Source organism: Trichosurus vulpecula, chromosome 6 (assembly GCF_011100635.1).
Source record: "Trichosurus vulpecula isolate mTriVul1 chromosome 6, mTriVul1.pri, whole genome shotgun sequence".
Taxonomy (NCBI): domain Eukaryota; kingdom Metazoa; phylum Chordata; class Mammalia; order Diprotodontia; family Phalangeridae; genus Trichosurus; species Trichosurus vulpecula.
The window spans coordinates 138695975-138710194 of NC_050578.1; positions in this window are offsets into that span (position 1 = coordinate 138695975).

The following is a 14220-nucleotide window of genomic DNA, read 5'->3' on the forward strand; positions in this document are numbered from 1 at the left end:
ATGGGCTAGTTATGTGCAAGAATAAGGTATGGCAGCCAGAGTAATCCACTGATATCCTCAAGATGTTATGTGAAAACGAGGAAAGCCCTTCAAATGTTGGGGAGATCCCATGTGGTGACCTTTTGGGAGAACATGGTCAAGTGTGGCACAAGACAGGCAGACTTAGAAGGGATGTGATCAGTATAGCTGAAGGGAAACCAAAACTCAGTGAGATCACACATCCATTTGAGTATTGAGATATAGTATAGTATATATATATATATATGTATATATATATATATGTATATATATATGTATGCATATATATGTATAATATAGACTGTAATATGGTGACTTGCTTAGAGTCACACTGCTAGTATGTGTCAGAGGTGAGATTTAAATTCAGGTTGTCCTAACTCCAAGTTCATCCCTGTATGAATAGGGAAGAAAGGAAACAAGCATGTATTAAGTACCTACTATGTGCCACTTTGCAAATATTATCTTATTTGATATTCTCAACAACCCTGCGAAGTAGGTACTATTTAGCTGCTGCTCTAGAATGTTCTAGAATTTCTAAGGTGCTGGGGGTGGGGGGTGGCAGGGCAGGGAATCTTAAAATAACCTAATGGCATTTATTCTGGCATTAGTAAATAACTTTCTGTGGTTGGTTGGTCTTCCTATAGGGAAGTCATGTAAAAGTGGGGACAGAGGCAAGAACTGATACTAACTATGGTAAAGAATGCTACTCCAGCAAAAAAGATTTGTGGCAGCTTTTTTGTGGTGGCAAAGAATTGGAAACTGAGGGGACTTCCATCAAGTGGAGAATGACTGAACTAGTATATGATTGTGGTGGGCAACTGTTGTCCAGTAAGAACTGATGAAGGGAGAAACATGGAAAGACTTTTATAAACTGATGCAGAGTGAAGTGAACAAAGCCAGGAGAACAATTTACGCAGCAACAGTAATATTGTAAAGATAATCAACTGAGAACACAAAGAACCACCACAATTCCAAAGGACTCATGATGATAAATGCTATCCACCTCCAGATAGAGATCTGATGGACTCAGAGTGCAGACTGAAATGCATTTTTCCCTCTTGTCTTTTTTTTTCTCCCCTCCTCCACCCCAGAACATGACCACTATGGACATTTGTTTTGTATGACTTCATAATTATAATAGGTTTTGATTTCTTCCTTTCTTAATGGAAGAGGGAAGGGTAAAGAGAGGGAGGGAATCTGGAACTGAAAGAAAAATTGAATTTAAAATAAAATAAAATAATTTTTAAAAGAATGCTATTCCAGGTGGATAGCCCCAAGATGCTATGGAAGAATATTGGTGTGAATCCTTCTCAAGTTCCCAGGATCTATTATGTGACTAAGATGTTTTTTCAGTTAGTGGCTTAAATTGGCTGCCCCAGAGTCTCTTTTTTTCTCCTTAAAACTCATTTTCATTAGATCTGAAAGGTCATGAGGAAGATGTGAGGTTTATTCCAAGGAGCCTGTTGTTTCTTCCTGTGAAAAATCATGCTTGATCTTTCCACTGGGAGGTGGAAATGTAAACATTTTTATTTTTGTAAATCAAGGGAAGAAGATACTTGCTAATCTCTTTGAGAGTTGCTTTGGGCTTCCCCCAGAGGCTGCAGAAAACTAATTTCTAAGGCTTGGATGCAATTTCTTGAAGGAAAAAAAATAGGTGGGGCTTGGAAGGTTGGGGGAAGGAGGGGGAAAAGGAAGAGGAACATCAATGGCAAGGAGGCAAAGGACATCAGCATTTCCATTGGCTAAGCATATTTCATATGAGCCATGGGAAAACGTTCTTTCTGGAATCATTGTGTATTAGCAGGCTTAAGTGAATCTAAGACTCTCAGTGTGTTGCAAAATGCTCTGTCCTGTATGTCCCAGGCTATTCTAAAAGTCATTCATTTGTAAGGAGCTGGAGAACCCTTTGAACAGACAGAATCTGATCATTCTGGGAGCCTCTGTCTCCTCCAAGACAAGTTTCTGCTTCTACGATTCTTTGGGCTAACTTCCTTATCAGGGGCTGCCACGAAAACACCAACCAGTGGATGACGTCTGAGATTATGAGGTATGAAGAATAAGCTTCTGGGTGCTAAGAAATGTACTGTTTTGTCATGGAATTAGCTTCATCACCTGGAGGTAATTAATAGCCAAATTTTCTCCTGGAATTAATTGACAGCCAGGGCTAAACCTGGGTTGGGTTTTTTTTTTAATGTCTGTTCTCTTTATTTGAAATCTGTCTAAGCAGTCCTCACTCGAATACCTTGTCTCCTTGACCATTTTACTAAGTAACTAAGCACCCTAAGTATTAGCTGCTTGTACAGTTTTGTGGGCACCCTGCATGTATTTGTTGACTATCCTGCTTTTGAGACTAGGAGGCAGGGAGATATCAGGAATGTGTGCATGAATATGATCCTTCATCCCTGACTCTTGAGATGTATCATGGATAAGGGAAAGAAGAAAAATCGTGCAGTCAAGTCCCAACATTTCTGATGATCACCAGGAATACTTAAGATAAGGGCAGGGCATGGGATTCTTAAGTGTCTTATTGTAAAATCATAATGTGATTTGCAGACCCAAGATGCGAGGTGCTAGAGTTATGTCCTCGGCCCACAGTACAGAGAGGTAGCCGAGAGGCTAATGAAATCTTCGGCAGTATTAAGATAAGTGTGGTATCAGGACTAGGGTGTCATGACATGCTCATCCCTGCTCAGACCATAGCTCTGGAGTACTGTGCTCATTTGTGGGTTTCACAACTGAGCAAGAATGTTGGTGTTTGGAAGGCAACCAGGGTGGGATGCTCAATCACACAAACAATGAGTGGATGGAAGCTTCAGAAAGGTAGCTTTATACCTGATATAAGGAAAAGCTTCCTAAAAACTAGAGCTGTTCCAAAGTTTAATAGGCTGTCTTGGGGTGATAATGGGTTTCTTTTCATTGGAAGTCTGCAAACAAAAGTTGGATGCTGTGGGAGGGAGGGTGGGCCGTGCCCAGAGACAGGTTAGTGAGATGGCCTCTGAGGTCCTTCCCAACTCTGAGATTCTGTATTTCCATCCATGCCTGTAATCAAGGAACACCATGTAACGGAGTTAATTGACAGTTAGGGCATCAGTGAAGATTTAAAATGAGAAGGCAAATAATTAATGGAGAAGAATCACAGTATCTGATAGTAATCTGATAGATTTCAGGAGGGACTCCTGTCTCCTCTCAAGTACTACAACTCCATACAAAGGCCTTGGTGGTTTCAACCATGACTTAAAACTTTTACTGTTGTTAAATATGTTATGGGTCTTATACCCCTCATCACCACCATCCACCCACCCCCGAAAAGCAGTGTGCCATATTGGATAAAGGGTCAAACCCAGGATTCAGGAGAAAAAAAAGCTTCAGGCTTTTGACACAAACTGGCTTTGTGACCATGGACATCACTTTACCTCTGAGGGCCTTAGGCAATTCTGTAGTACTGCAGGTTATAGATAAGTTGTAGATATGAGTTGGTAGAGGAAGTTTCCATACCAAGAGTTCCCACAAAGATAAAATTATAAATGGAGGGGAAGAAAAAAGGAAGAGGGGAAGAAAGAAAGAAGGAAAGAAAGAAAAGAGAAAAAGAAAGAGACATGGAAAGAATTCTACCACCTAGAGTATGCTCCTGAAGGGCAGGGACCATGCCTTGTATAACTCATAGTAGGCATTCAACATATATGGCCTGATATTTAGCATAAATAAAATTTGGCAAAAATGAGTTTTAATTGAGACAGAATTTAAATTAAATCACCTTGGAATCATAGATTTCAAGCTCTAAGGAGCCTTAGAAGTTATTTAGTACAACTGCCTCATTTTCCAGATGAGGAAATTATGACTCATATTATGAATGACCTGTCCAAGGTCCTATAAGGATCCTATAAGGATGGTAGTGGAGCCAGAATTCAGATTCTGATTCCCATCATTCTTTCTACCCCATTACACTGCTGATCTCAAAGTGCCTGAGAAAGATACTTCATTTCCTTTTGATCTGTTTTTTTCAGTTCAGTATGGTCAACAAGGACTAGAATTATATATACAATGGCAGCCCTAGCCAGTAAACAGAAAAGCAGACTACATAATAGTTTTTAGAGGAAATGACTGACTTCTTTCACTCCAGGTTGTGTTGGAGAAAAGGAGACTGTCTTAGGTGGTACAGGAAGCTGTAAATCCTACATTTCCTCAATGAAATTGCCTTGATAATGCCATTCTGTCATTCATAGAAGGAAAGGATTATTGAAAATTAAAACACTAGATCATCCATGGATGATACCATCTAAAGACTCGGCATTTGTCTTCCTGCATCATTTATTCAGCTCAGGAAATTATGGTGGTGTCTTAGTCTGCTAATAAAACAGCAGGATGTGTCACTGGCCATCAGACAGGGAAAGCACTTACCCTTCCCTGTGTGTTTAACATCAATGATATTCTTAAAATTCTGCAAGTCCATCAGTCACTGCCAGGGGAAAGGGAGGGGCAGGTTATTGTGAGGATTGAATGAGATAATATGTGTACAGTGCTTCAGGAACCTTAAAACACTATCTAAATGTGAGTGCTGTGCTCACTAATGGCAGGTGGCTACTGCTGATAATAGTGAGGAGGATGAAAATGATGCTGATGCAGATGCAGATGCAGATAAATAATGTGAAAGTCACATGTTAAAAACTCCATAGGCTCAGCTCAAGGGTCACCTCCTACAAGTGACTTTTCCTGCTTCCCCTGGTGGCTAGTGCCCCTCCCAAATTATTTTTCATTTTTGTGTACATTTTATTTTTATTTATCAATGTACAGTCTGTGTCTTTTCCCACCCCACCCCTCTCTGGAATGTAAGCCTCTCCAGAGCAAATTTTTGTCTCTGTGTCCCAACTGCTTAGCCCAATGCTGGAGGGTTAAATGAGATCACATTTATAAAGTGCTTAGCAAAGTGTCTGCACATAGTAGGTGCTTAATAAATGTGTTTATGAATGAATGCAACTACAGTGCTTAGTACATTGCAGGCACAGTAAGTGTTTAATAAATGCTGCTTGTGGGAATGTATGAATGAATTAATGAAACCACTAAAAATGAAGACAAGCCCACACTTCTTCAACAGTGATATACATAGGCAGTGTGACCACAGAGTAATAAGCAAATGTCAAATTTCACAACCCTGGTGCTAAAACCTGTTTCTGTCTTTTCTGTCATGCCTCACATAAAGTCCGTGAACAAACAATTTAGGTTCCCTTGTAAAGCAAATTCCACACAGTCCAGAGGATCATAGACTTCAAACTGGAAGGAACCTTAGAGGTCATCTCCTCCAGGAGCCCCTTCGTCATTGTATAGATGAAGAAACTGAGGCTTGAAGAAGTGATAGCTTGCCCAAAGCTACATAGTCAATGGCAGAGCTGAGATTTGAACCCAGGTCTGCCTCCATTCACACTTAGGAAGTAGGAAGGCTATTCACTTTTGGCATCTGATGGTTTTAGAGGAGACAATACACCCGAGGATTAAAGGGAAAGGACTTTGGGGGAAGGCTTGTTCCTGGGATAAAAGAAGCAGCAGAGTGCAGGAAAAGAGGAAAGCACTGGGAACGTGTGTGTGATTTCTCATGCTTCCACCTTAGCTGTGTGACTCTGGGCCAGTCAATTAACCTTTCTATGCCACAGTTTCCTTGTCTGGAGTGGGTTGTACTAGCTGACCTCTGAGGCCTCTCCTAGCTCTAAGTCTAGGATTTAAATGACATAGGCTTTTCTCTTTCCTCTTTTGCTGCCCTGAGCCAAGATTCCTATTAGAGTGTGAATAGAGCCAGAATTGAGGGGACATGGGAAGAGATCCATTTGGGCTTTTGGGATGAGTAGTTTTCTAAGGTTGACCATATTAAAGGGAGCAGACCGGGGTTTGGGCACTGATGAAGCCAGCACTTTGAGGCAGGACTCAGAACTCTGTGTCCTGTGGTACATGAGTAATATTAGAGATGGGAGAGGATGGTTAGGTCAAGGGAGCTTAAGAAATGTCCTGGTCTTAGGAATATAAGATCCTTACACATTTTCTGTTTGAATAGCCCCTTCCAAAAGGCAGCTGGGGGCCTGGGAGTAGGGAGGGTAGTGGATACATTGTTGTACTTGGAATCAGGAAGAACTGAGTTCGAATCCTATTTCTGATACTTACTAGCTGTGTGACCCTGGGAAAGTTACTTAAACTCTCTGTGCTTCCATTTCCTCATCTACAAAATGGTAATAAATATAGAAAGTACCTCCTGGAGGTTGTCGTGAGGTAATGAAATAATATATGGAAAGTACAATATTAGTTTAGCTATTACTAAAATCTGCTCATTTCCACCACATTAAGCAGTAAGAATCATGGGCTTTAAAATTGTGAAGAGCCTTAGAGATTAGGTCTGCTCATTCATTTTATTTTTTAAATAAATTTTATTTTATTTTCAAACAAAGATCAGTTTTCTCTACCTCCCACTTCCCTTCCCCTCCCTTGAGAAAGAAATAAAAGCAAAACCCCTCCTACAAGCATGTATAGTCAAGCAAAACAAAATTTCTCATTGTTGATGTCTAAAAAATAGATCTCCATCTACACTCTCTGTGTCTATCACCTCTCTGTCAGGAAGTGAGCAGCAAGTTTCTCCAGGAGTCCTCAGTAATTGTGATCAGTCATTGTGTTATCAGAGTTAGTTCCCAAGTTACACACACACACACACACACACACACAGCTTTAATGTACATAATATATGAATATACAGAATACAATATATAGGTATACAGTTTTAATACACACACATATGTATATATACAGAGAGAGATGTATACACACACACACACACACACACACACACACACATGTATCAGTCAAGATCTACCTTCTCATACTCTCCCCACCCTCAATCAAGACATGAGAAAAACAAAAACCATTGCACATGCATATATGGTCAATCAAAATAAATATGCACTTTGGCCATATCCTAAAAAATAGTTTAATTCTGCATTGAGTCCTTCCCGTTTCAATGAGGAAGTGGGTAGCATGTTTCATCGTTAGTTCTCTGGAATGCTGGGTGGTCATTACAATGATAGGTTCAGCACAATAGTGTCCCATCACATCCAACCTGTTCATCCATTACTCAATTTATGGTCACCCCCTCAGATCCCATTCTTTGCCACATAAAAAGAGCTATAGCATTTTTGTACATCCTTAGAATTTGTTCTGTTTATGACTAATCCTTCCCTTGATCAATCTTCCACCTAGTTCTCCTTCCCAACTTCTTCCTTTTCCCTCCTATCTTACTATTGAGTGGAATGTATTTCTGTACCCAACTCGGTGTGGGTGTATTATTCCTTCTTCCAACCATTTCAAAGGATAATGAGGTTCAAGTGTCAGCTGCCCCCACCCCCTCCTCCTTGTTTGTATAGATGTCTGCTTATGCACTCTCATTATGTGGGATAATTTTCCCTAGCCTTCTTTCCTCTCTAGTGTATTCCTCTTCTCTCCTCCATTCTTAAGAACATGAAAATATAACAGAATCCCTCCCAAGCCTAGTCTAATTGAACTTCTTCTATGAACCCTGATGATGACAGAGATCAGAGGGAACACATATATCAGCTCCCATATTTAAATGTAAGTCATTTACCTTTGTTTAGTCCTTTATTCATGTATGCCTTTTTGTTTCTCTTCATTTCTGTCTGTACTTCAAAATTTGTCCACTGTTCTGGTCTTTTCATCAGTAATGCTTGGAAGTTTTCTATTTCATTAAAAGTCCATTGCCCCCTGTAGCATTGTACTCAGTTTTATTGGGTAAGTTGTTTTTGGCTGTAAGCCCCTATCCATTTTCTGATGGAATATCATATTCCAAGTTCTCTGATCCTTCATAGTGGTGGCTACTAAATCCTGTGTGACCCTGGCTGTGGCTCCTCAGTACTTGAATTCTTTCTTTCTGGCCCCTTATAGTATTCTTTGACCTGGAAGCACTGGATTTTAGCTATGATGTTCCTGGGAGTTTTCATTTTAGGGTTTCTTTCTTAAGATGACTAGCAGATTCTTTCTATTTCCATTTCCTCCTGTTTCTAGGAGATGTTGGAAGTTTTTCTTTTAAGAATTCTTGAGATAGGAGCTGTAGGCTCTTTTTTGGTCATGCCATCCAGATAGTTTAGTGATTTTTAAACTTTTCTTCTTCAATCTATTTTAGAATCAATTATTTTTGCTATGATATACCTTATATTTTCTTTTACTTTTCAGCCTTTTAACTTTATTTTAATGTATCTTGTTGAGTAATGAAGTCATTGCTTTCTATTTGATTCATTCACATTTTCAAGGAGTTTGTTGCTTGGGCAAGGTTTTGTACCTCTTATGTCAAGCATCTTTTTTTTCAGGAATTCTAGCTGAGTTTGTGCCTAATCTGTTTTTCTCAGAGACAATGTTTGTAGATGTTTTGGAATCATTCTCTTTTGTGGTTCCATCTTGAGCATCCTTCCCGTGATAATAGTTCAACATAGGGGGGTTATTTTTCTGTTCAACTATTGTTCCAAGCTGCTGACTTTGGACTTGATGTTGGGGTTAGGCTCTGCAGCACTTCCAGAAGGAAGGTCTGGGCTGGTCCTGTTGATGATTTCTTGAGATACTGAATATTGTTATTCCAGGATCTCAGAAACAGGCTGGGATCTGCAAACTTTCGATGCTTCCAGAGTGGTCTGATCCAGGGCAAAGTCTGGTGGCTAAACATCATCCCCCACGCCCACCCCAACTCTGTAAATTCATGACCTGGATTTGAGTCTGAGCAAGAGTAGAATGCTGCTAGACTCCTCTCCTATTGGCCAGTTGGAAAGCTCTGTTTTCTCAGAGGGGTAGAATTAGAGGCTCCCCTTCAGCCAGGAATTCCTGCCCTGATTATTCCTCTGCAAGCTGGACTGGATGTTGGAAGTGAGACTCTACTTCATGTCTGAGGTCTGAGCCACGCCACTGTTTCTGGCTTCTGAATTTCCTCCATTCTCTGTACACCACCCAGAGCATCCTTACCACTGCCATGCACAGGGTCCCTGCTCATTGTACCGTGGATCTTCGACTCTTGGGTGTAGGTCTGGTAGTGCAAAAGTATGGGTGTGATGCCACCTCTTGACCTGATACACAGTGTATTCCTGGGCACTGGACAATATGCCCCTGGCCCAACCTGTCCCTACTGTCCCAAGACCTCCCTGTCTGTCTCCTTATGCTGAAACTGAGACCCAGAGAGGTGGCAGGATCTGCCCAGGGCCATACAGGGCCTAGAGTGCTAACAAGCATTCTAAGCCAGGTCATTGGATTCCAAAGCCTGGGTTCTTCCAGTGCACCATGACACCTATGTGCAAGGGTCACCAAGACATGAGAGGAATGCAGAAAGGGAAGCAGAAGGATGACAGAAACAAATGATCTTTTTCACAATTTCGTCCGTTTCTCCTCCCAGTTCCTGTGCCACAGAAGCCTCTGATCCATAGACTTAAAATTCAGTCTAAGGACATGTGTTTTGGCCTGGAAATGAGCTTAGTGATTATCTGGTCCAACTCCTCCATTTTCTAGAAGAGGTCTAGGGAAGTAAGTGACTTATCCAAGGTCACACAGACAGTAAATGGCAGAGCTGGGACTGTAACCCTGATCTTGCTGGCTCCAAACCAGGTGCTTTGTCCATCATATGGACCACACTGCTTTGTATGATTTTTGAATGTAGATATTCAAAATGCATCATGGATTTAAACAAGAATTAGCAGGCTTGGCTAGGAACCTGACCAACGTTTAGAGTACTATTTCTTTGGAAAAACGTATCTCAAGTGCCAAGCAGTAGGCTTACCCATAAACTCTTGATACACAAACTATTAATAAGTTGTAGAAAGATTTCTTGCCTGGTGTAAGATGTCTGACATCTTCACTCTATAGTGAATGTTAGAATTAATAAAGTAGAGTTTTATGAGCCCTATAAATCTACCTCCCCATCCTAGAAAGGTGACGAGTACTTAATTATGTGCTTCACACCACTGAATGGCCTCCCTTCAACTATCCCCTTTGGGTACAAACTGGTCTATAATTGTCTTCTTTTTCTTATGTTATTTCCTTATCAAGTCAAGTCAACAGGCATTAAAGTACTTACTATGTGCTAGGCACAACAAGAAATACATTCCCTGTCCTCCAAGTGCTTACATTCCAATGGGGGAATTCTAATGAATACATTCTAATAAAGGAAGCTGAAAAGAGGGTGAAAGGAAAAAATTCAGAGAGTCTGAAGTGGAGCACAGAGAGAGATAAAGGAGTGAGCATAGCTAGCCTGGGCATTTTCCTTAAAATGGAGATCTGGGAGGAACTGAACGATCAGATGGAGGGACTTCAGGGGTGGAGGGAACTTCCAGGGTGGGAAGATGGCTGTGGCATGATGGACAAAGAAGTTGGAGAGTTCTGGAACTTCTCTGCCTGAAAAGAAAACCAGGTTTTCTTTGGAATATTACACCTGTTTTCAAGGTCTTGCTTGGTGAACGTGCAGCTAATTCAGTCTCACCCAAGAGCCTCTGTTGTCAAGGAGGCCCCAAGCATGTTAGACGTATTGTGGGAAGAACTCCCGAGAGGACTCAGACAAGGGTTCTAGGTGATGGTCAAGCTTGGATGGGTTGTACATCAGTGTCGTTGGAAGGGGCTCCCAAACCAATGGGCTCACAGATTCATGGGAGCATCTGAGAATCGGATATAGAGCTGGAACTTAGAGATCATTTGGTCCACCATCTTCATTTTCCCAGTACTGGGGCCAGACCCTTCTCCCTACAGTTCCTCTTCATCGAGCTGTCAAAGTCCAAGTTACTAATAAGCTGCTAGTTCTGCCCTGACATCCATGTTTCCCAGGTCTCTCATCAGTCTAAGGATGTGAATTTTTGTCTCCACCAATTTGCTTGCTCAGCTCACTGTACTCACACAACGGCAAATCATCACTTGTTTATGTCATTGGCTATGTATCTCATTGATTCAGTTCTCTAGAGGTTCTTAAGGCAGCTAGGTGGACTAGTAGATGGAGTGCTGTATTTGAAGTCAAGAAGGCTTGAGTTTGAATCCTGCCTCAAACATTTACTAACTGTGTGACCTTTGGTAAAAAACTGCTCCCAGACTCAGTCTCTCCATCTGTAAAATGGGGATAACAATAGCACCTACCTCGAAGCGTTGTTGTGAAGATCAAACGAGACAGCATATGTAAAGTGCTTTGCACACCTTAAAGCAATATATAAAAGCTAGATTTTATTATTAGTTTATAAAATATTTAATTAGTAACAGAGGCTGGACCTGTGATTTCACTCATATAGGGAACTCCTAGCTAAGGCAACTCCTTCTTCCAGTGCAAGTTGGTACCATCTCTCCAACTTAGAGTGTTGCCTGAGGCACATAAAGGTTAAGTGACTTGCCCAAGGTCACACAGCTAGTTTGTGTCATAGAAAGGAAACGCTGGATTTCCTGACTGCAAGAGCACCTCCCTATCTAATATACTATGTCCCATTTAATTAAGGGGATAAAAAGAACCTATAGGATCCAGAATCATAGTGTAATTGAAGCAGTGTCTAATAGAGTTGGTACTGACTTGCCTTGGCCCCTTCCAGGGAAATATCATATTTCCCCATGTACAAGACGCACCATTTTTTTCAAAAAATTTGAGGTCTAAAACCTGGGTACGTCTTATACAGTTGTAGATTTCTTTACTTGAATTTCCCACTTTTTCATGCTTGTCTTTGTGCTCATTGTTTCACATTTGTTACCAGTATATTAGGTTATATTTTGCCACGTTCTGCCCAGAAATGGCTCAGAAAAGATTTTCGTACAGTGCTGAATTCAAGTTAAAAGTGATCCAGTTTGCAAAAGTGAATGGAAATGGTGCTGCTGAACGTAAGTTTGGTCCTCCTCCAATGGAGAAAACAATCTGAGACTGGCTACGGGAAGAAGAAACCCTATTGAAAACTCCGTGACAGAAGAAGGCCATGAGAAGCAAGAGTGAAGAAACCAACTGTAGGAGAAGTTTGTACCTGGGTGAAAAGATCCTGGGATAATATCAAGATTGAGATCGTTGTTAAGTCATATAAGAAGTGTGGCATTTCAAATGCCATAGATAGAACTGAGGATGAGGCAATATATGAAGACAGTGATTTGTCATCAAACACGGATAAGGACAAGCTAATGGATGGGAGTTTTGACAGTGATGATGAGTTGTATGAATTCTATGATAAATAAAACTTGAATTCAATAACTTTGTGTAATACATTTTTTTTTCAAATTTCGGGCCCCAAAATTAAGGTGCGTCTCGTACATGGAGAAATACGATATGTGTTTATGACCTCTGAAGGACTTGTCACTTTTGGAATACTCGGTAAACCTGAGTGGTTCCTTGGTCTCCTACCCTGTACTCCCATGTGTGTGCTGGGGAAACTATGGCAAAGATGTATTAGATAGTATTGGCCACTGAGCTTTGAGGAGCGGTCATCTCAGTGGGCTTAATAAAGGGAGTAACCCCATCGTCTCTCTGTCTTGATGTTCCTTCCCTCCCATGTGGCACATAGTTGTCCTTTGACACACTTCTCATGAGGAAGTGCTTCTGAGGTGGGCATACATTGCCCCAGAAGTGGCCAGAACAGCAGTATCTTAGCATAAGCTCCATGGGATGCAACCCCCATTATAACACAACGATACTGATAGCCTAGAGGGCTCCTCAGAGGCCAGCTAATTAATTTCATTTTACAGATGTTGAAACTGATATCCCGGGGGCTTTAGTGGCTTGTCCAAAGTTACACAGATAGTAACCACAAGATAACATATTGATATCAAATCCCAACCCACCATGTATCCTTAATAGTGGTCTCTATTCAGCCCTGCCTGACCTTCCAAAGCAGAAGGGAAGTCAAAACCTGGAAGTTCAGTTCTTGGCTCAACATTGGGGTAAGAATTGAGTAAATATTTTTGGTTTGGTTTTCTGACAAATCAGGAGGTAGCTATGGAATGCTGAAGCTGCAGGGTGCCCAATGTCTCCCCTAATGGGTTCATAGGGGTGGTTACAACTGCAAACAATACCAAAGAAAGTTGCTTCCCAGCATTATAGTGTTAAATATTGCCTCTTTCAGATGGGAATAGTTTAGTATCAGGGGTAGAGAACCAGCAGCCTCAAGGCCATATGTGGCCCTCTAGGTCCTTGAGTGTGGCCCTTTGACTGAATCCAGACTTCACAGAACAAATCCCTTTAATAAAAGGATTGGTTCTGTAAAACTTGGACTCAGTCAAAAAGCCACACCCAAGGACTCAGAAGGCCACATGTGGCCTTGAGGTTGCAGGTTCCCCATCCCTGGTTTAGTTCCTAAAAGGGGAAGAAAAAGTCTTTTCCATAGACACACACCACCTGGCTATATAATTCTCTGGCTGGGGGCGGGGGGGGGGGGGGGGGGGGGGGGGGGGAGCATAACTATTCCCAGTTCAATTCAATAAACATTAAGTGCCTACTGTGTGCCAGACACTGTGCTAAGTGCTGGGGATATAAATAAGAAAAGAAAGACAGTCCTTGACTTCAAGGAGCTTACAATTTAATGAATGAACCCAACACACAAAACCATGTTGGGGGGGCAAGAAGCCAAGAGGTACCCAATGTGGAAGCAGAGTAACTGATGGAAATTGGAGAGTTATCTGAAAAGTTCTGAGCTTTCTATAAAGGAAGGCTTTGGGAGGAATTAATTGTTCCATCCTCCAGCCTAGCAGTCAGAGGGAAGAGGCAGCTGAGGGAGCGGAGAAGGTGCTAACTATCCAAAAACAGAGTCAGTCAGCATGTGGTGATGAGATTTCAGGTGATCAGCTTATCCTGGGGGAAGCATGATATTCCCTGGAGTCAGAACCAAGCAGAGAAGCTGATAGACCTGTAACTCAGAGAAACCTATAACTCAGAGATAGTTACTGTCCAAAAGTGGTTCTTGAACTAAAATATATATAGACCTCTCTAGTGTGAGTGCACATACACACACATAGTGTAACAACAATGTTGGTAGCAGTGGCTGTGGGGGCATAAGGCCAAAAACACCAGCACGTAGGAGGGCTGCTAGCACAGGTTCTTTGATCTGCTTTTCTAAGGAAAGCAACTTAAAGGGGTTTATAATCTCACTTCAATCAAACACACATATATCATTCACTTATTTCAAGGGGAAAAGTCAGCACTCTGAATTTCAGAGCAAATACAAACAGAAATTACAAACA